The sequence below is a fragment of the Dromiciops gliroides genome, chromosome 3 (assembly GCF_019393635.1).
Source record: "Dromiciops gliroides isolate mDroGli1 chromosome 3, mDroGli1.pri, whole genome shotgun sequence".
Classification (NCBI taxonomy): Eukaryota; Metazoa; Chordata; class Mammalia; order Microbiotheria; family Microbiotheriidae; genus Dromiciops; species Dromiciops gliroides.
This window is the reverse complement of record NC_057863.1, coordinates 505,360,675-505,384,180: the sequence shown is the minus strand read 5'-3', so window position 1 is coordinate 505,384,180 and position 23,506 is coordinate 505,360,675. Positions and strand designations below refer to the sequence as shown.

Genomic DNA, 23,506 nt, shown 5'->3' with positions numbered 1-23,506 from the left:
TGACCTAGTAATTGTTCTACTCATTGTTCAGTGCCCTGCCAGGTGTTGCACAGGACTCTTCTATCCTTGCCCAGCATACACTTCTGTCCTGAAGGTTGTAGCAGAAAAATGCATTCTATAGATCTGTGTATCCCCTGAGACTCACACCAACTTTCCCATATAGCTTACTTCTTACATTCCATTTTACAGCTAGAAATCCATAGTAGAGAGAGGTAGGGATTAAATCCCGACCTTATAGATTATGATTTTATGGAACTTCCTAAATGGTTATCACTTCTCCCACAAAGTTCTCTCTTTCCATACCCTTTGTATTGTGATGAATCTGATACAGAATGTTGCTCCTTAATTTCCAGGATTTCTATCCTTTCCGATCTTTTCCACCCTCCCCACACATAGTCAGTTATTGTATTTGGTTGCTTCTCCTCTTAGCTCCTCTTCCTGATGACCAACTGTGAAGAATCTGTCTGTGTTCCTCTAGTTACCTGATCATTGGCTTTTATGCTCAAGTTTTTTGGGTTCATGTTTGAGTCACCCTTTCTTTATTCTTCTTATTTTTACACAACAAGTATTCCCTCCTTCAGATGTTTCTATTGAGATGTCTAAGCTTCTGACCTCTTCCCTGGTCCCTATCCTAATTCTTTTCTCCTCTTCTTTGATTTCCTTTATCCCTATTGTGGGCTCTATGATTTCCTTTTTTTCATGATGTATCTATACATTTAAATCAGTTTGGAAAAAACATGGTTAAATTAAATCAAAACCTCCATTCCTTACCACCCCAAACTTGATATTTTGTTTTTGTTTTGGAGTTAATTCAACCAGTTGTTTTCCGGTGCCCCTATTTTGGACTAACTTCAACCAATTATTTTCCAAATAATTTGTGTACACAGACACACCCATAGCCTCATAGACTCCCTTTCCTTCCATAAACTGCTGCCAAAACTTCACATTTTTTTCTCCAAATAATCTACTTCCATTCCATCTCTGCTACCCCTGACTTATTTCTGACTATGTATTTCCTATTTTTTCCCACTGTTCTGACACCCTCCACTATTTCCCAATTATTCTCTTCATTATTTCTAGAACAAATGTCAGTTTCTCATCATGGATTTTAAAGTTATTAGGGACCTTAGAGATAATTTTCTCCTTTCAAGACATCTTCCCTTCTGGCCTCCTCTTCTATGATCTCCTTCACATCTCTGTTTTCTCTTCTCCCCTCAAATATCTCTCTTTTCTGTCCCCTAAATTTTCCTTTTACAAATCTCCCTTCTGGTTCCAAAAACTTAAAATGAAGGAGAAGAGAAGGTAAAATTTCTCTTAACAGTTGTCCATAGCTGTTCCTAAAGAAATTTTGTAGCCTTCTTTGGAATTCTGAGTCTTATGTAGCTATCTTATCTTCCCATTTTTAAGTCATAAATAAGCGTATATTAAGTACTTACTATTTGCAGTGCACTGTGCTAAGTGCTAGTGACACAAAGAAAGGCAAGAACAGTCTGCGCCTCAAGGAGATCAGAGACAACACGCAAATAAAGATGAACACTCAAGTTATAGACAGACAGACAGACAGATGAATAGATAGATAGATAGATTGATTGATTTAAATTAATTTCAGAGGAAAGGCGTGAGATTCAGGAACAAGGAAAGGCTTCTGGCAGAAGGTGGGATTTTAAACTGATCTTCAAAGGAAGCAAGTGAAGTGAATTAGCAGAGACAAGGAAGGAGGAAACAATTATATGCATTACATGCCTCATCCTTAGGTGTCCCCTGCTTCTCAGAAAGTGAGTAGAGTGGGGAAGCAGGTGGCGCAATGGATAGAGCACTGGCCCTGGAGTCAGTAGGACCTGAGTTCAAAATCTGACCTCAGACGCTTAAACACTTACTAGCTGTGTGTGACCCTGGGCAAGTCACTTAACCCCATTTGCCTCACCAAAAAAAAAAAGAAAGAAAGAAAGAAAAGAAAGAGAATATAGTAGAAACCATGAGAGTGGCTGGTTGACAGTAAATTGAATTCCCCTGTAGTTGGACCTACCTAGAGGATAAAGGGTTAAGACAGGGTCCTTTTGCCCCTATTTTCCCAGCTGACTACTGGTTAGTAGTCTTGGTGCTCTGTCCTTCTATTTTTGGTTTGTGTTTTTGTTGTTGTTGTTGGTTTTGTTTTGTTTTGCTTTTTGGTTTTTTGAGGTTTTTTTGCAAGGCAGTGGAGGTTAAGTGACTTGCCCAGGGTCACACAGCTAGTAAGTGTCAAGTGTCTGAGGCTGTATTTGAGCTCAGGTACTCCTGAATCCAGGGCTGGTGCTTTATCCACTGCACCACCTAGCTGCCCCGTTTTGTTTTGTTTTTGCAGGGCAATGAGGGCTAAGTGACTTGCCCAGGGTCACACAGCTAGTAAGTGTCAAGTGTCTGAAGCTGGATTTGAACTCAGATCCTTCTGAATCCAGGGCCGTTGCTTTATCCACTGTGCCACCTAGCTGCCCCCTCTGTCCTTCTATTAAGGGAATTCCTTAATACGATGTTATTTCTTTTGAAATTACCTCAGTTGGCAGCTAGGTGCCAGTGAGGGATAAAGCACCGGCCCTGGATTCAGAGGACCTGAGTTCAAATCCAGGCCTCAGACACTTGACACTAGCTGTGTGACCCTGGGCAAGTCACTTAATCCTCATTGCCCTGCAAAACAAAAAAAAAAGGAATTACTCAGTCAAGACCATTCTGGTAGATAGTAAGGAATTATGTGTGTATGGGAAAGAAATTCTTGGGACAAGGATATGTGAAAGGTACAAAGTATACTGGAGGGCAGCTAGGTGGCACAGTGGATAAAGCACTGGCCCTGGATTCAGGAGGACCTGAGTTCAAATCCGACCTCAGACACTTAACACTTACTAGCTGTGTGAACCCTAGGCAAGTCACTTAACCCGCATTGGCCCCCCCCCCCAAATGGCTGGATCAGTTCACAGCTCCACCAACAGTGAATTAATATATTTACTCACATTTACCTCCAGCATTTATTGTTTTCCATTTTTTGGTTAATTTTGCTATTCTGATGGGTATGAGCTGCAACTTCAGAATTGTTTTAATTTGAATTGTTCTAATTATTATATGATTTGGAGCATTTTTCATATGATTATTATTAACTTAATTGCTTTCTTCTCTCCAAAAATTACCTGTTCATCTCCTTTGATCATCAATTGGAAAATGGCTCTTATTCTTATAAATTTGACTCATTTTTCCTATATAACTTAAAAATTAAGACCTTTATCAGGGAAATTTGCTGTAGATATGATTTTCTTGATCTACTTTTTCTCTAATTTTAGCTGCATTTTGTGTTTGTGGCATTGTTTGTGCAAAACCTTTTAAATTTTATGCAACCAGAATTGTGTGTTTTACCTTCTATGATCCTCTTTCTTGTTTGGTTATGAACTTTTCTCCTATCCATAGATCTGATTGATAATTTTTTCCTTTTCCTCTAATTTGTTTATACTATCACCCCTTATGTCTAAGTTATGTACCCATGTGGACCTTATCTTGGCAAACAATGTGAGATACCAATTTAAACCTAGTTTCTGCCACACTATTTCCCCATTTTCCCAATAGTTTTGTAGAATAATGAATTCTTGCCCCAGTTACTGGGTTCTTTGGTGGCTACTGTGTTCATTTGCTTCTATATGTTGTATACCTCATTTGCTCTGCTGAGTAATCTCTTTATTTCTTTTTTTTTTAATTTTTTTTTTTTTTTTTAGTGAGGCAATTGGGGTTAAGTGACTTGCCCAGGGTCACACAGCTAGTAAGTGTTAAGTGTCTGAGGCCGGATTTGAACTCAGGATCTCCTGAATCCAGGGCCGGTGCTCTATCCACTGCGCCACCTAGCTGCCCCTCTTTATTTCTTAGGTAGTATTGTAAATGAGTTTTGGTGGTGATGGTGAAAGAGACCCTCTGTAAACTTTTACTAATGGACTTTGAATTTGATATTAATTTACTAACCTGTCTCAATATCTGCATGTTAATTTGTACTTATAAGTGCTTCTCTGTTATGTTCTTTCTTCCTTCCTTCCTCTTTCTTCCTTTCTTTTTTTCTTGCTTTATTTCTTTCTTGCTTTTTTTTTAATTTTTATTTTTGCAGGTCAAGTAGGGTTAAGTGACTTGCCCAGGGTCACACAGCTAGTAAGTGTCAAGTGACTGAGGTCGGATTTGAACTCAGGTCCTCCTGAATCCAGGACTGGTGCTTTATCCACCTATCTACACTCTGCTATGTTTTTTCAACATTTTTGTTCTTACCCTCCAAGAGACCGTAAGATAGAACATAGACTTTTAGAATGAACTTTGGGATCATCTAGATTCTTGGGGAGGGGGGTTTGTTTTGTTTTGTTTTGTTTTGGTGAGGCAATTGGGGTTAAGTGACTTGCCTAGGGTCACACAGCTAGTGTTAAGTGTCTGAGGCCGGATTTGAACTCAGGTCCTCCTGACTCCAGGGCCAGTGCTCTATCCACTGCGCCACCTAGCTGCCTCTAGATTCTTATTTAACAGAAAGAAAACTAAAGTTTAAAGAGCTAAGTGATTTGTCCTGGGTCAAATAATGAGCCATTGACAAAGTGGGAATTAGAACATAGATCTTGGTACAAGATAGTTCCAAAGGACTCATGATGGAAAATGCTCTCCAAATCCAGAAAAAAAGAACCGTGGAATATGTATGCAGATTGAAACCATACTATTTCTTTTGTTTTTGGTGCTGTTGTTTTTCTTTTCTGAGGTTTTTCCTTTTTGCTCTGATTCTTCTTTCACAGCATGACTAATGCAGAAATACGTTTAATGGAATTGTACATATATAACCTATATCAGATTACTTGCTGTCTTGGGGATGGGGGAGGGGAGGGAGGGAGGGAGGAAAATTTGAAACTAGAAATCTTATAAAAACAAATGTTGAAAACTATCTCTCCGTGTAACTGGAAAATAATAAAATACATTTATAATAAAAAAAAGAAAAAGAAAAAAGAACATAGATCTTATAACTCCCAAGTTCATCATCCTTTCTACTGTTCCAGTGGCACTCAACCTTTCTGAGTCTAAGTACACCTATTAAAAAAAATCTTGAAGACTCCCTCCACAACACCATAGTTGTACTGTTAATATCCATTATTTAAGAAAATTTAAGATGTGAAAAAATGTGATGATAATATGACAATGATGCTTTTAAAAAGAACTTGTATTTCATAACACCTATAACCATTTGAAAAATTCTAACACATTCAGTATATAGGAAGTATATTTATTGATTCATCAGAATGAGTATTATTCCATACATTGTTGGAACTAAATAAAGATCAAAATGACAATGTTTGGTACACATATGGATTTTTCTTCCTTTTGCAGTAATTCCAAGGACCTCTTCTACTACAGGTTGGGACCCACTATCCTGCACCACTGCAACCTCTTGAGGCTAGTTTCATCTGAATCAGTTTTTAGTCAGTCAAATGCATCATATGGCTAAGAGACCTGAGAAGGATTGCGGTATTAGTGAAGATCCCATTAATACCAGGGCAATATATAAATTCAATTTGTTCTCTGGCTTATCTATGCCACACCCAAGTCAGAAGTCTTACCCCTTAGTCTCTGTGAGAAATTAAAGTTCCAGGAATCAAATGAACCTTTTTAAGCTCTTTCACAGGTACTTTGGAGCATCCAGTAGCCAGCAAGCCTCATACCTAAATCCACATCAGATTTCATAGATCTAATTTAATCAGGTGTCAAAAATCACACTAACCCAGTAACTAAGGCTTTTCAAAATTCAGAGTTTATAGTTCATCTGCTTCTTTGCTTCAGGGAGCTTGTATTAAATTTATTGCTAAATAAAACAAATAAACCCAGGCAAAGGCAGGGCAGGAATCTGCATACTTGTCAGAAAATTAGCAGCACTCTCTGGTTATGAAGGCTGCTTCTCAATTTGCATCTTTAAGAAGTTGTGACAAGGCTTGGTGCTGCTGGGACACAGGCAGAGTCTGCTAGCCTGGGAGCTCTCCCAGGGTTCAGTTTGCCCAATTACATCTCCCTCAACCTAAGAGGAGGAGAGAACGAATGTCTTTTCTGGTGCTTGCCAAGAGGAGGGAAGCAAATACCAAAATAAGCCTAGAAAGTGGGGAGGAAGGAAAAAGTTGGAATCAGAAAATAAGGAAATGGGGAGAAAAGGCAAGTTTAGGAAAGCAGGAACATCATGATGGTAAGGAGTCTGGCTGCCAGATTTGGAAATAGAGACACAAGGAAACTGCATAAGGGTTTACTGGAGCTGATATTGAGAAATTAGCCCAGGGAATTCAGAAAACTAGCATGGACAGTAAGAATTAGCATGGCCTCTGTCCCTAACTGTGTGATCCTTAAGCAAGACTCAATATCTCAAGGCCTCAGTTACCTTATCTATAAAATGAGTGCTTTGAGCTAGATGATCTTCAGCTCTCTCCATTCTAACTTTTGATATATTAGAGGCATGCTTCAATAAATGTACTCCTAAGTTTCTCCAAACTACATTTTGGAGAAGCTGCTATTAGTGGCACAGCTTCAGTTCCCACATGCCATAAGATTGACCTCCTATGCAGATATAAACTCACATGAGAGGTTAAAGAGTGAGCAGCATAAACGTTAAAACACAAAGCTCGAAAAAGACAGGAGTGGAGAAAAAAGAGGAATAAGAACTGCATACCATCCTGCTGGGATATTACAGATACTTCCCAGCTTCTATTGATGCAAGATGAGGGCTGATATGATAGCACCATGGCAGATAAATGGGACTTTTGTCATTCCTAGCAATGTTAGGTCTGAGAACTTGGTATGATACCATAGTACTTGCGATCACACTCTTCCTGTGAGACACTGCCAAGGGCAAGGAAAAGGGGAGTCAGGGATAGAGTAGGAACTTAGCAGAATGCTCAATGGCACCTTTTCAATGACACAAGACCTAGATATCAAAATGCAGCACCTTTAGTACTCATCTGTGGCAAGTTCTACTACACATAGCCCTAGCACTATTGATTAAGAGTGACTCTAGGCTAAGATAGTGGAGAGAAGCCAGGAAGATGCTTGAGCTCTCTCGGATTTCCCTCAGAAGCAACATTAAATCAAGCCTCTAAATGGATTATGGATCTACAGAACATACAAAAAGATGGAATGAAACAATATTCTGGCTTAAAATAACTTAGAAGGATTTTAAAAAAGGTCTGTCTTGCCTAGGTAAAAGGGAAATGAAACACAGAACAGAGGGTGTTTAAGCGAGCCAGCTGAAGCCTCAGCCACAGTACAGATCAGCAACTGAGGACCCATGGTCCAGGCTCAGAAGACTAGTGGCATAGCAGGACAGTTGTGAACTGCACCCCCCAGCCTCAACACAAAAGGCAATCTGCTAGCTGGATTGTATGCTATACAACAGGTTCTACTCGGCTGGGCCACCCCAGTGCAGTGAGTAAGCCACCATGAGCTGCTGAGGCATCAAAACAGAAAGCCATGAATCAGAGCCCTGCCTCCTAGTACAAGAAGCTTGGAACAGTGGCCCCTGTCTCCCAGGACCAGAGCTCAATTTTAGAAGTCATAAAATAGACTGAAATATGAGTAAGAAACAAAAAAGAACCCTCACCATAGAAAACTACTATGGTGACAGGGAAGACCAAAACACAAACTTAGAAGAGGACAACACTGGCAAAATGCCTACATATAAAGCCTCCAAGGGGAAGAGGAATTTGTTCCAAAAAGCCTTCTTGGAAGAACTCCAAAAGGATTTAAAAAATCAAATAAGAGAAGAAGAAAAAAATGGGGGTAAATGAGAGGTATGCAAGAGAGAGTCAATAGCTTGGAAAAAGGACAAAAGTTGGTCAAGTAAAACAATTCCTTAAAAAATATAGTTAGCCTAATGTGTGTGTGAGTGTGTGTGAATCCACTCAAGAAAACAACTCCTTAAAAAAAACTTCTTAAAAATTAGAATTGGCCAAATGGAGAAGGAGGTATAAAAGCTGACTGAAGAAAATAATAAATTGCAAATTAGAATTGGGCAGATGGAAGCTAAATGACTCTATGAGACATCATGAATCTGTCAAACAGAATGAAAAGAATGTAAAAATAGAAGAAAATGTAAAATATTTCATCAGAAAAATAACTGACCTGGAAAATGGATCCTGGAGAAACAATTTAAGAATTATTGGACTATCTGAAAATTATGATAAAAAAGAGCCTGCACAACATATTTGAGAAAATTATCAAGGAGAACTGTTTTGGGGGCAGGTAGGTGGTGCAGTGGATAAAGCACCATCCCTTGATTCAGGAGGACCTGAGTTCAAATCCTGCCTCAGACACTAAACACTTACTAGCTGTGTGAGCCTAAGCAAGTCACTTAACCCTCATTGCCTATGTGTGTATATACATAAATGTGTGTGTGTGTGTGAACCACCTCAATATCCTAGAACAAGAAAGTAAAATAGTCACTGAAAGAATTCACCAGTAACCTCTTGAGAGAGACCCCAAAATGAAAATTTCAAGAAATATTATAGTAAAATTCCAGAATTATCACATGAAGGAGAAAATACTGCAAGCAGCCAGAAAGAAACAATTTAAATATCAAGGAGCCACAATCAGGATTACACATGACCTAGAAGCTTCAACCTTAAAGGATAGGAGGGTTTGGCATATTATATTCCAGAAGGCAAAGAAACTTGGATTGCAACCAATAATCAACTACCCATCAAAATTGTTCATAACCTTTCAGAGGAAAATATGGACATTCCATGAAATAGGAGACTTTCAAACTTTCCTGATGACAAGACCAGAGCTGAACAGAAAATTTGATCTCTAAATACAAGATTCAAGAGAAGCATAAAAAGTGAAAACAGGAAAAAATTAATGTTATTCAATTAAATCAAATTGTTTACATCCTTACATGGGAAGATGATACTTGTAACTCTTGAGAACTGTATCTCTACCAGGGCAGATAGAAGGAGTATACCTAGACAGAGGGTGTAGGTATAAGTTGATTTTTGATGTCATACTATAAAAAACCCTAAGGAATGAAAAGAAAAGGACAGTACTAGGAGAAGAGAAAAGAGGAGGCAGAATGGGGTAAATTACATCATAGGAAGAGATGCAAAAGACCTATTAAAATAGAGGGAAAGAAGGGAGGAGATGAGCATTGTTTTAACCATACTCTCATTGGATTTGGTTCACAGAAAAAATTACACACTCAGTTGGCTATAGAAGTTTATTTTATGTTATAGGGAAGTAGAAGGGGAAAGGGGAAATAAAAGGGAAGGGGGCTGATAGAGGTCAGATTGAGGGAGGCCATGGTCAGAAGCAAAAAATTGGTGAGGAGGGACAGGGTGAAAGGAGAGAGAAAAGTATAAACAAGGGAGGGAAAGGATAGAGGGAAATACAGAGTTAATAATCATAACTGTGAATGTGAATTGGATAAACTCTCCCATAAAATGTAAGCAGATAGCAGAGTGGATAAAAACCAGAATCCTACAATATCTTGTTTACAGGAAACACATTTGAAGCAGAGAAAAACAGAGTAAAGGTAAAAGGCTAGAGCAGATTATATTATGCTTCAGCTGAAGTAAAAATAAAAAAGCAGGAGTAGCATTCCTTATCTCAGACAAAGCAAAAGTAAAAGTAGGTCTAATTAAAAGAGATAGGGAAGGAAACTACATCTTGCTGAAAGGTACCATAGATAATGAAGTCATATCAATACTCAACATATATGCACCAAGTGGTGCATCTAAATTTTTAGAGGAGAAGTTAAATGAAGTAAAGGACGAAATAGACAGCAAAACTATACTAGTGGGGGACCTCAACCTTCCTCTCTCAGAACTAGATAAATCTAACTACAAAATAAATAAGAAAGAAGTTAAAGACATGAATAGAATTTTAGAAAAGTTAGATAACATAGACATGGAGAAAACTGAATGGGGATAGAAGGGAATATATCTTTTTTTCCAGTGGTACATAACACACAAAAATTGACTGTGTATTAGGGCATAAAAACCTCACAGTCAAATGCAAAAAAAGCAGAAATAGCACATGCATCATTTTCAGGTCATGATGCAATAAAAATTATGTGCAATAAGGGACCATGGAAAGATATACCGAAAATTAATTGGAAACTAAATAATCTCATCCTAAAGAAGGAGCTGGTCAAACAACAAATCATAGACACAATCAATAATTTCATCAAAGAGAATGATAATAATGAGACAACATACCAGAACTTATGGGATGCAGCCAAAGCAGCTCTTAGGGGGAATTTTATATCTCTAAATGTCTACATGAATAAAATAGAGAAAGAGGAGTTCAATAAATTGGGCATGCAACTAAAAAAATTAGAATGAAAACAAATCAAAAATCCCCAATTAAAGATCAAATTAGCAATTCTGAAAATCAAAGGAAAAAATAATGAAATTGAAAGCAAGAAAACTATTTAATAAATAAAACTAAGAGCTGGTTTTCTGGGAAAAAACAAATAAAACTTGATTAGAAAAAAAAGAAAACCAAATTACCAGTATCAAAAATGAAAAGGGTGAATGCACAAGCAATGAAGAGGAAATTAGAGCAATAATTAGGAGCTATTTTGCCCAACCACATCCCAATAAATTTGACAATATAAATGAAATGGATGAATATTTACAAAAATATAAATTTCCCAGATTAACAGAAGAGGAAATAAAATCCTTAAATAAACCCTTTTAGAAAAAGAAATTGAACAAGCCATCAATGAACTCCCTAAGAAAAAAATCTCCAGGGCCAGGTGGATTTACAAGTGAATTCTACCAAACATCTAAAGAACAATTAATTCCAATACTATATAAACTTTTTGGGAAAATAGGTGAAGGAGCCCTATAAAATTTCTTTTATGAAACAAGTATGATGCTGATACCTAAATCAGTAAGATCAAAAACAGAGAAAGAAAATTATGGACCAATTTCCCTAATTAATATTGATGCAAAAATTCTAAATAAAATATTAGCAAATAGATTACAGCAATTTATTACAAGGATAATATACTATGACCAGGTAGGATTTATACCAGGAATGAAGGGCCGGTTCAATATTAGGAAAACTATTGACATAATTGACCATATCAATAGGAAAACTAACTGAAATCATATGATTATCTCAATAGATGCAGAGAAAGCTTTTGACAAAATACAGCACCTGTTCCTAATAAAAATACTAGAGAAAATAGGAATAAATGGACCTTTCCTTAAAATAATAAGCACTATCTAGCTAAAACCATTAGCAAGCATTATATGTAACAGGGATAAATTTGAAGTGTTCCCAGTAAGATCAGGGGTGAAACAAGGATGCCCATTATCACCACTGTTATTCAATATTATAGTAGAAATGTTAACTTTTCAATAAGAGAAGAAAAAGAAATTGAAGGAATTAGAACAGACAAGGAAACAAAACTATTGCTCTGCAGATAATAATGATGGTATACTTAGAGAATCCTAGAGAATCAACTAAAAAACTACTTGAGAACATTAACAACTGTAGCAAAGTTGCAGGATATGAAATAAATCCACATAAATCATCAGCATTCATATATATGGCCAACAAAGCCTAGTAGCAAGAGATAGAAAGAGAAATTCCATTTAAAATAACTGTAGATAATATAAAATATTTGCGAGTCTACTTGCCAAGACAAACCCAGGAATTGTATGAACACAATTACAAAACATTTTTCACACAAATGTAATTAGATCTAAATAATCGGAAATATATCAGTTGTTCATGGGTAGGCTGAGCTAATATAATAAAAATTACAATTTTTCTTAAATTAATTTACTTATTCAGTGCCATACCAATCAAACTACCAAAAATTATTTTATAGACCTAGAAAAAAATAATAACAAAATTCATCTGGAAGAACAAAGGTCAAGAATATCAAGGGAATTAAAGAAAAAATGCAAAGGAAGGTGATCTATCTGTACCAGACCAAACATTATATTATAAATCAGCAATCACCAAAACTCTTTGGTACTTGCTAAGAAAAAAAGTGGTGGATCAGTGAAATAGGTTAGGCACACAAGACGCAGTAGTAAATGACTATAGTAATCTACTGTTTGATAAACCCAAAGACTCCAGGGTTAAGAACACACTATTTGACAAAAACTGATGGGAAAATTGGAAAATAGTATGACAGAAACTAGGCATAGACCAACACCTTACACTATATACCAAAATAATGTCAAAAAGGGGACATGATTTAGACATAAAGGGTGATACCATAGGCAAATTAGGAAAGCAAGGAATAGTTTATCTGTCAAATCTATGGCAAAGAATTGGAAATTGAGGGGATGCCCATCAATTGGGGAATGACTGAACAAGTTGTGGTATATGAATGTGATAGAATACTATTGTGTTGTAAGAAATGATGAGCAGGTAGATTTCAGAAAAACCTGGAAAAACTTACATGAACTGATCCTAAGTGAAGTGAGCAGAACCAAGAGAACATTGTATACAGTGACAGAAACATTGTATGATTATTAACTATGAAAGACTTAGCTTTTCTCAGCAATACAATGATCTAAGGATTCTAAAAGACTTATGATGAAAAATGTTCTCCATATCCAGAAAAAGAACTATGGAGTCTGAATGCAGATCAAAGTGTACTATTTTTACTTTATCTGTTGTTATTTTTTCTTTCTTACTGTTTTTCTATTTTCTTCTGATTCTTCTTTTACAACATGACTAATATGGAAATATGTATAACATGATTGTATATATACATTATATATGATTGGAACATGATTATATATATATATATATATAACATATATCTGATTGCTTGCCATCATGAGGAGGGGGAGGGAAAGGAAGGAGGAAGAAAAATTTGGAACTCAAAATCTTACAAAAATGAATGGTGAAAATAATCTTTACATATAATTGGAAAATAAAATTAAATACTACCAGGAGTGACTCTATTGCAGATCCAGGAGACATAGACTCATAGATAAATGAGGTGTGGGAGTTTTAAGTACAAGAGAATGTAGTTTAGGATAGTGATTATGATTGATGTCTTTTATGCTATTTGTCCTTTGATGTATTCTTTTTTCTTCTTTTTTTAGTAAGGCAATTGGGGTTAAGTGACTTATCCAGGGTCACACAGCTAGTAAGTGTTAAGTGTCTGAGGCCAGATTTGAACTCAGGTACTCCTGAATCCAGGGCCGGTGCTCTATCTACTGCGCCATCTAGCTGCCCCCTTTGATGTATTCTTATTGTCATAATCCTTTCTATTTTAAGTATTGTTCCTACTTTTACAACCATACAAAGTAATGTGATAAATTCTGGCCGGTCTAAAAAAGAAAATTCAGTAGGTGCAAGCTGGGAATATTGGTATGAATAGATTTGAATCCCCAAACAGGTAAATTCCTGGGACAGCAATGTGAATCTCTTTTACACTTGAGTCTAATGATCTAAGAATGTGTTATCCACAGTAGCTTGATGGATAAGATATGACTGTTGGTAGGGTGCACTATGGCTGACTTTGGAGCTAAACATGTATATGAGTTATCCAGGCAAAAGGTGAGGCTGGGTGATTGAGTCTGATTGTATTATCTATTGCCAGCTCTTCAGGGGGTAACTCAAGTATATTAGAAACATAGAATCTTAGAGAATGACCTAAGAGAAGCTATACCATAAAAAATTGCAGGATAGATGATTTCAGAAAATCTTGGGTCAAATGAACTAAAGAGTGAAGTGTGTAGAACCAAGAGAACTTATGCAAAGACATCACTGCAAATAAAAACAACTTTAATAGATTTAAGAACTCTATTAAAAGCAGAGACCAATCACCAGGACCTATGGTGAAATGTATTACCTCTTGGTATAGAGGTGATGAATTTAAGGTGCAGAAAGAAATTATATATCACATTTTCTATCGTGGCTACTGTGTGGGTTATTTTTTTACTCTGTGCTTATTTGTCACAATGGTTTTTGTTTTATTTTTCTTGGTCTTTTAATTGGTGGGGGAGGTTGGAGAGAGAGGATTAGCAATACTGATGTAAAAAAAAGCAGGCCATTGAAACCTTTTGAATGTAACAACAAAAAATATATATGTAAATTGAGAAGGAAGCACAGACAAGCAGGACAATTCTGAAAGTAATATATGGAATTTATTACATATTTTTAAAAAATGTGGCATGAGATTGATAATTGGTTTCATATATAACTCTTTTTTTGTATTCTACTGTATATAAGGAAATACTAAGAGATTATTTAGTAAAATTCTCTCATTATAGGTGAGAAAACTGAGACTCAAAGATGTGACTTGCCCAAAGTCATATAGTGAGGTTATAATAAAGCCAGAATTAAAATTTAGGACCTCCTGACTCTCAAATCCAGAGCCCTTTTTACTAGTGGGTAAAACTGTGTATGGATTATTCCCTCTACATTCTTTTCAAAATTCTTGTCCTGGGGCAGCTAGGTGGCGCAGTGGATAGAGCACCGGCCCTGGATTCAGGAGGACCTGAGTTCAAATCTGGCCTCAGATATTTAACAATTACTAGCTGTGTGACCCTGGGCAAGTCACTTAACCCCAATTGCATCACCCCCCCAAAAAATTCTTGTCCTCATCCTGCCTTACCAATTGAGTGTTCTTTATTGTCCCCCTGCTTGTCCCACATTTCTTTTTATCCTGTTCTGGATTCTTCTCTGTGAAGACATCTGTTTTTAGTTCCAAGCAGTAGGGCCTGAACTAAATTGGGGTGGTCCTTCTCTTAGACCATGCTGTTGTACAAGGTGGACCATTGTTATTGACTATTTGTTGAAGCCCCTCCACTGCTAATGAGTTTTAACTGTCATTTTCTCTTGTAAATCTACCTCATTAAATATTAAACTATTATAAGGTAAAAATTCACAGTTAAAGTATTTAGTGAAAGGTAATGAACTCAAAAATAATTGGCTTACAAAAATTTTAGGGATAATGACTAAATCTTTCTGAAATGGGAAAACTTTGTAGTAGTTTTATACACCCACTTATGTGTATAGCCACATGTATGCCTATCCACATTTGGTTTCCATCTTCTCACCGTGGAACTTGTCCCACCCATTGTCTAGCTCAAACTCCCCCCGCCCCACCCAATTTCATGATAGAAATTACACAAATTATAAGATCTTGTCTTTAAAGTGTTTAGAAAACCACCAAACAGCATAGCAGCTAGGCTGAGGGAGAATCGTAAAAGGGAGGGGAGAAAGGAAGAGGAAGAAAGGACCATGTTTGGCAATTGCTTTTCAGCTTCAACATAATCAATAGAGTTATACAAACTTCCCAAATTTGAGGGCAAAAAAAGGGTGAGGCTGTGGGATCAAGGGAGCATTCATTGGCTTTTACAGGGAAGAGCCTTAATGATATGACTGAAATGCAAGGACAGTACCACCTCCCTCTCCTCACCCCAAATTGAAGAGTAGGAGATAGAAAACCAAAAAGGTGATTGATGATGGATGGATAATTCTCACATGAATAGCTCATGCTCTCATATTAGGAATGAATGTCAATATCTAATTCATTGAAGTCCTATTCCAATGTTTCATCCAACAGTGGAGGTGACCCTGGGTTCTCTAAGACCATACCAGTGGAGACCCAATTTTGGAATCAATCTGCCTAAGTTCAGAAAGGCTTATCACCATAGGTCTGGCCACCAGCTAATGATTTTTCATGGTTCTCAATTACTTTTAGGACTAAAGGTGTGGAGGGGTTGTGATGTATGTTGGTACATACACTGATGAAATCATGGATCTTCTGAAGTTGTTGTTTGTCCTTCTTTCCTGAAGAGGACCATAACATTGGGTGATGACTTACACTCAGTTGGATTTAAGTAAGGGAGGACTGTGCAAGATCACCAACCTCATTCTCTCCTCCAGAGCCACCTGGGTCCAGTGGCAAGATATATGTGCAATTGGGGTTAAGTGACTTGCCCAGGATCACACAGCTAGTAACTGTTCAAGGTGAGATTTGAACTCAGGTCCTCCCAACTTCAGGGCCAATTCTATAACCATTGCACCACCTAGCTGCCCCTATCTTCTGAAGTAAAAAAGGAGCAATGTCACATCCAGATTTCCTAAAAGTATCTCATATGAAGGGTACAGATACAGTCTCTTGGAGTTAAGGAAGGTTCAGTTTTCTTTTTTTTTTAGTGAGGCAATTGGGGTTAAGTGACTTGCCCAGGGTCACACAGCTAGTAAATGTTAAGTGTCTGAGGCCGGATTTGAACTCAGGTACTCCTGACTCCAGAGCCGGTGCTCTATCCACTGTGCCACCTAGCTGCCCCAGGGTTCAGCTTTCTTAACACATAGTAGATAGAGTGCTGGGCCTGGAGTCAGGAAAACTCTTTCCTGAGTTCAAATCTGACTTCAGACACTTACTACCTGTGTGACCCTGGGCAAGTCACTTAACCCTCTTTGCCTCAGTTTCCTCATCTATAAAATAAGCTGGAGAAGTAAATGGCAAACCATTCTAGGATCTTTGCCAAGAAAACCCTAAATGGGATCATGAAGAGTTGGTCATGACTGAAATGATTCAACAAAACAGAAGTAGAAGGCAATCTGTACCCTGGAATTGGGGGGCGGGGACTGGTAGCAGGGAGAAATGCTCAAATTATGAACCTAAGATTGTGTTTTTGCCTAGGAATAATTGAGTCGTGTAGAACTGAGTTTCACATCATCTTAGAATGTTATTCATCTGTGTTGTGCCCAAGTATGCCTGATATGATTTGTGGGTGAAGGCTTGAGTGTAAGACTGTCTTAGAATAAACATTTGTCTTCCGATGGTTGCAGGAGAGGGAGGAGAATACAGCATTTATTGAATAATTTTCTCAAAACAAAACCTCATCAGTTGGAATATTTCCTGACTTTTTTTAGGCTGTGACACATCTGTCTCTTCCAGATATAGGTGTCAGGGATTGGGTCCTATAGTATCACTTCAGTGCAGAAGCAATTCAACATCCAAAATAAGGTATTCATTGATTTAATGTTCATTAAACAAACTCTTAGTGCATGCCTACTATGTATAGGTCAAATATTTTAGTGATGGGATTATTTCTGCTCTGGGAACCTGAGGTCTGATTTTGTCACATTTGAATATAGAGAGTGTTTTAGGAGTGGACCTGACACTGACACCTGTTAATTCAGATTTGGGGATAAAATGAGGCACTGGTGAGCCATACTGAACAAATAGCAAAAGGAAATTTATTTAGCCCTAAAATAGCAAGGATATACATCAAAGATATAATAGCACATAGCTGCTTCTTCTTTTTTGGGGGGGGGGGCTGGACAATGAGGGTTAAGTGACTTGCCCAGGGTCACACAGCTAGTAAGTGTCAAGTGTCTGAGGCCAGATTTGAACTCAGGTACTCCTGAATCCAGGGCTGGTGCTTTATCCACTGCGCCACCTAGCTGCCCCCTAGCACATAGCTTCTAAAGACTCAGTTCCATTCCATCTAGTTACAAGGGTAGAGTGTAGTGACTTGTATAATCTTTAGATATCCACTAATTTAGAGAGTTGGGATTTCATGTGAATAGAATTTTTTATGTCCATAGGTAACCAAGAAGCTCTATGTCAAGGAGAATAGAGATCAGTCTGGATGCAGGGACAGATTTGTTGCCTTTTAGGGATAACTGATCCTTTTTGGTAGGGGTTGGAAACAGAGGGGAAAACTAAAGGATATTGATTCTCTCACAAAGGATAACTAGATTTAACCCAGTAGCCCAGAACTCTCAAGTATTGGGCTTATGCAAACCAGGTTTGGTTTAAGCAATAGTCTCAGATTATTCTTTCTTTGCTTTATAATGCTCCCAGAAACAGTTCCTTATGGGAGATTTCAGAATATGTCTTGTGTTTTGATTTCCACAATTGTGGACAACAGAGTACTTAGCTTCTTTGCAAACCTTCAAGGAAACATATATGCATTTATTGGGCACATTTATCCCTCCTCACAGAAAATGTAGTAAATGTAGCTACAAATGTAGAAAATGTAGCCCAAAAAACAACCCCCCCCAACCAACAACCTCACAGGATCACACAACCAGTTCAGAAAACACATAAAAGATTCATAATAATCCATAACCATTATCCACCCCACCATCCTCCCATTTCTTTAGTTGGTTCCATTTAATACAGTGTCCTAAAGCACTCCAGATTTAGAGCACCATCTTGTTTGAATTCTCATCAGAAGGGAAACATACTTGGAACTGCTAGACTAAGAATACCCTCTTCATATTATTCCCACACCATAAGAATAACTCATAGTAACACTAGTGAGCAAAGTCCAGGTCCTTTTCTCCCTTGTATCATGGATCTAATCTTAAGCTGTTGCTCTTTCCAACACCAGTGACCACATACATGATCTCTTACCAAAAGACATCCAGCTTGGGAAATTCTTCTTCTCTTGATAGAAGTCTGACTCCCTAAACTCTTGAATTTGGGGGTGCCCACAAGGCTGCCAAGGAAATCACTATTTTATTGCAGGATAGTTAGATTCCAGAATGGCACTATCCAGTTAGTATCTTTCTTTGACTAAAAATCTGGACTCTTGAACTTGGGGCTCCTAGAGAGACAATCCTCAGGAACTCTCATCAATCAACTATGTGGTTGAGACTTTTAATCCATTTTCTCCCCAACTATAGGGTTAAATATTCAACTTTGTCTAAGATCTCTCCATTGTAGTCACATAAATGAAAACGTGCATGTTTGCCTCTGTCATGTGCCTCTACCTCAAAGGCAGCCATTAATATCTTCTGGAAGTGAGGAACTTCACCCGTCCAATCTGCTACATACTCAGATTCTCTTTGGAAGAAAGGGAAAAAGGAAAAAAAGATGAATTCTTGATAAAGGCTTGTTTTATATGTTTATAAAACAGTTTATCTCACAACAGTGGGAGTCAACCAGTTCATTCTGGAGGCAGTCTCTAGCTATGGAATCATCTTCCAGTAGATGAAGCTAGTTTTGGTGAAAGAATTAATGAAGAAATGAAAGAAAAAGCATTTATTAAATGTTTATTATGTGCCAAGCACTATGCTTAGTGCTAGAGATACAAATACAAGCAAATAATCTAAAAGGAAAGACCCTACCTAAAGGGATGCTAGTCAGGGGAGTGTTTTGGACAGGTAAGTCAGAGGGAATGGTAATTTGAGTTATAGGCAAATAAAATCACATGTCTTTTCTAGGAATAATAATGCTGATTTCATTTCTCTTCTTAGACCTAGAGTTGGAAAATGGGGTTGAGTCTAAGATCAAAATGAGATAAGATGAAAGCTCCTTTTGAGGATGCCCTCTTATCTTCTCTCTCAGCTCCTCTTAGTCTTCCTTTCTAGTTCCTTTCTTAGTGAGATCAGACTAAGTTGTTGGGAAAAAAGCTTATCCCTTCCCTGTGCATTTGCATATTAAGAGAAAACACTCAAAGACCCCAAAGGATTAAATCTATAAAGTAAGTTTTTAGGGTCTGTAGTAGCCAAAGAATTATTTAGGGGCAGAGGTTTGTCCCTCAAATCACATCAATATAAATGATGTCCACCTACTCTAAAGACTGACCTTCCCATAGCTTCATTTGCAGTATCCCCCCACCAAACTTTGAGGGTTTTATTTTCTTCCCAGATATTGTTCTATTACAGAGAAAAAGAGAGGTTCAGAGATGTACTCTTAGACATTAACTTTGTTAGGTTAGTCTGAGCCAATTTTCATCAGTGGCTATCTCTTTTAGCAATATTACTAGATTTGGGTAGTCTGGCTCCAGTCCACTGGAGTTCAGCATTTCTAGATTTATTCAATATTATACTACATCTGAGCCAAACTGGCCTTACCTGCTGTTTTCTGAACCCTACGTTCTATTTCCCAATTCCATTCCTTTTTTTGGGTCAATAGGGGTTAAGTGACTTGCTCAGAGTCAAACAGCTAGTAAGTAACTGAGGCCAAATTTTAGCTCAGGTCCTCTTGACTCCAGGGCTGGTGCTCTATCCACTGCACCACCTAGCTGCCCTCCATTTCTTTTCATAGGCTGTTTTATATGCCTGCATTGCATTCCCCTCTTCACCTACTCTTAGAATTTTTAGCTTTCTTTGAGACTCATCTCAGATGCCACTTTTTTATGTGTCCAAATTCACCAAGTAGTGCTTTAATGGACATAGAGAAAGCAACATGCTTTTGACACTGCCAACTGATTTCTTGTATGTTATATTGGATCAGTTATAATTGGATACAACATTACATTTTTTGTTCCAATTATTTTCCACTCTCTCAATTGAAGGTTGTTCTTTGGACTCTCACTGTCAAGACATTCAAGGACAAATGAGGCACCATAAAGTTTACATCCACTGACAGCATACTCTACATTGAAAATCCTAGAATTTCAACTGACTTTCATGTACATTTAGTGGTCTTACTTCCTTCAAGTTACAGATTTTGTTTCCTACCTTCTTTGGGTTTCAGACATGAACCTACAGGATAGTGCACTTGTGTCTTTGTTAGTCTTCCCTTATGGGCAGTGCTCATGGTTGGCTATCACCAAAATCACTTTAGAAACTTAGTGTTTGGTGAAATAGGTCAGTAAACTGCTATTTGTAGGAGATGGAAAAGTGAATAAGCATTTAAATAATGCCTACTATGTGTAGACACTGTGTTTTTGTTTTTACAAATATTACCTCCTTTGATCTTTACAATAACCCCCACAAGGTAGGTGCTATTATTATTATTCTTTTACAGTTGAAGAAACTGATGCAAACAGAAGTTAAATGATTTTCTCAGTAAGTGTAATTTGCTCAGCTAGTAATTGTCTGAGGCCAAATTTGAACTCAGATCTACCTGACTCCAGGCTTACTACTCTATCCATTATACCACCATCATCTGCCTCTATTGAGTTTCATGTAGTCTTAAAATTTATTATTGATAGCCTACTTAAAGCCAAGAACTCTGGTTTAGTCATGGATAATGAGTCTCACTGTCATTGAGTCCTCTAATGAAAATTGTAACAGGTTTATGATGGCTACTTTTTTCCAGATATTCTGGGCCAACCCTAAAGTAGGTCAATACAATGATTCAGGCTTGAGGGTTAAAAGGCAATGGGTTGGGGCAGCTAGGTGGTGCAGTGGATAGAATACCAGCCCTGAAGTCAGGAGGACCTGAGTTCAAATCCAGCCTCAGACACTTGACACTTACTAGCTGTGTGACCCTGGGCAAGGCACTTAACCCCAATTGCCTCACCAAAAAACAAAAAAACAAACAAAAAAAGGCAATGAGTTATTTGGGGTTATGCAAGCCATGGTAGGACCCTGAATGCTGACCCATTTATTGCTCCTGAGGAGTTGTTCATTCTCTCTGGGCCAGCCACAGAGGTCACAGTCATCTGACAGCTATAGCAACAGCCTGCAGTCAAGACTAGGAGCCTGCTCTGGCTTGAGAAATGTCATCCACAGTCATTGAAGGACCTGATACCTCATAAAGAAATGGCAAACACTCCACTATCTTTTCCAAGAAAACCTCAAATTGGGTCATGAAGAGTTGAACACAACTGAAAGGATTGAATAACAACAATAACCACTATTCAAAAATTTACCAGTGAAGCTTGGACTGCTACATCTACTTGTCTATGAAAGACATCCACCATCCTGGCTTATGCTAAGCAACTTTACAAAGACAAAGAGTTCAACTCTATTATGCTGGAATTGAATGCTTCAAATGACCAAGGAATAAATATTGTACAGGGACCAATCTTGAATGTTGTTAACACAAGGATGATATTTAAGAAAAGTTTTGAACTTGTGATAGTGGAGGAAGCAGATGTCATAACCTTGGATGCTCAGAATACTCTGAGAAGAGTAAAAAATTTGCTGAGAACACCAGGTTCTACTTCATCTGTGATTATCCATTAAAGATCATCCTCACTCTGCAATTTCAGGGTGTAAGATATCAGTTGGGCCCCTTGACTCCAGAGCTAAGGCTTCTTTGCTTGGAGTATACATAGAAGAAAATGTTAACATGAGTAAAGAGGAATTAAAGAACCTGTCACCCTTTCTAGTGGTGATATGCAAAGGGCTCTGAACATTTTAAAGAGCACTAACATAGATTTTGGGAATGTGACAAAAGAGGCAGTGTATATCCACGCAAGCTACATGCCACAGAAGTCCGACATCACCAACATTCTAGACTGGATGCTGAGCCAGGATTTGACCAAGGCATACAGGAATATCATAAAATGAAAACATCAAAGGGTCTGACTTTGCATGATGTCCTGACAGGTAAACTTTTTTGTATATTGAGTTGGCTTTCTACCTTCAGTTCAAACATATTTGCTATTCAAAATGCCAGACATTGATCACAGATTTGTTGTTGGCAGAAGTGAGAAGATTCAGTTAAGTCCCATAATTGCTGCTTTTCAAGTCACCAAAGATTTAATTGTAGCAGAGGCCTAACTCCCAGGTCCTTTAATGAAGGCAAATTTCAAGATCTTAGTAATGATTGGGAAACAAAGAACTCCTACTTTTGATTCTTCTGGTGGGTTGTAAAAAAGAAGTATTGTACATTTTAAATTCCAGGTGTGGGTAGTAAAGAACTCAAAGAACATGTAGCTATTGCATTTGCTGCAATTTGAAGTGGGAGTTTCATAGTTTCCCTTTTATATGTCCATAATGTGAGTTTTTTGGTGAGTTTTAGTCACAGTTTAGATAAGGCTTTTTTTTTTACTTACTGCTGCTATGGTAGTAGCCTATTTCCATTATCATCTGGAAGGTTGGATCTTACAACCTAATATAAGCAAGCTCTCAAATAGGAATATAAAATTATAATAATGTTATTATTTGGGACAGTTAGCTGAGGAAGTAGATAGAGTGTTGGGCCTGAAGTCAGGAAGATTCATCTTCCTGAATTAAATCTGGCCTCAGACACTTAGCTGTGTGACCCTGGGCAAGTCACTTCACCCTGTTTGCCTCCATTTCCTCATTTGTAAAATGAGCTAAAGAAGGAAATGGCAAACTATTCCAGTATCTGCCAAGAAAACTCCAAATGGGGTCACAAAGAGTTGGACGCAACCAAACAACAAAATGTCTTTATTTTCTTATTGTTATTGGAGTTATGGTTGAAAATAAATTTTGTACTCTTAAAAAAATGAGTCATTTGGGAACCATAAAATACAGCAAAACCAACTTTATTTAACAAGGAATTATATGTGATCAACAAAATGGTGGATTAGACATTTTCTCTGAATCCCATGACCTCTCAGGCCTCTCTAAAACAGAAATTATGTGCCAAAGATAAGCAACTTCAGCTTTTTTCCATGACTGCTGGGGGCTTAAACCTGGAGGCACCAATGTAGGTGCCAAGGAAAGCAGCTTCTGCTTGTGCTAGGAAAGGTAGGTTCTGAACTGCTGGTGCCAGGTCAGCAAACCAAGGGACAGGTTGTCAGGACAGGACACTGTGGGGAGTGGGGTGGGAGGGGAGAGGAGTTATGCAGCCTGCCACTAAGTGGGAGGGAAGATTTCAGGATCTAGTTGGGGCCATTTTGACCAC

General features: G+C 37.8%; 1 pseudogene; it reads left to right on the top strand.

Annotated features, from left to right (window-relative positions):
* Positions 1-22,413, top strand: part of LOC122747839 — a 105,560-nt pseudogene extending 83,147 nt beyond the window's left edge.
* The last annotated feature ends 1,093 nt before the right edge of the window (positions 22,414-23,506 follow it).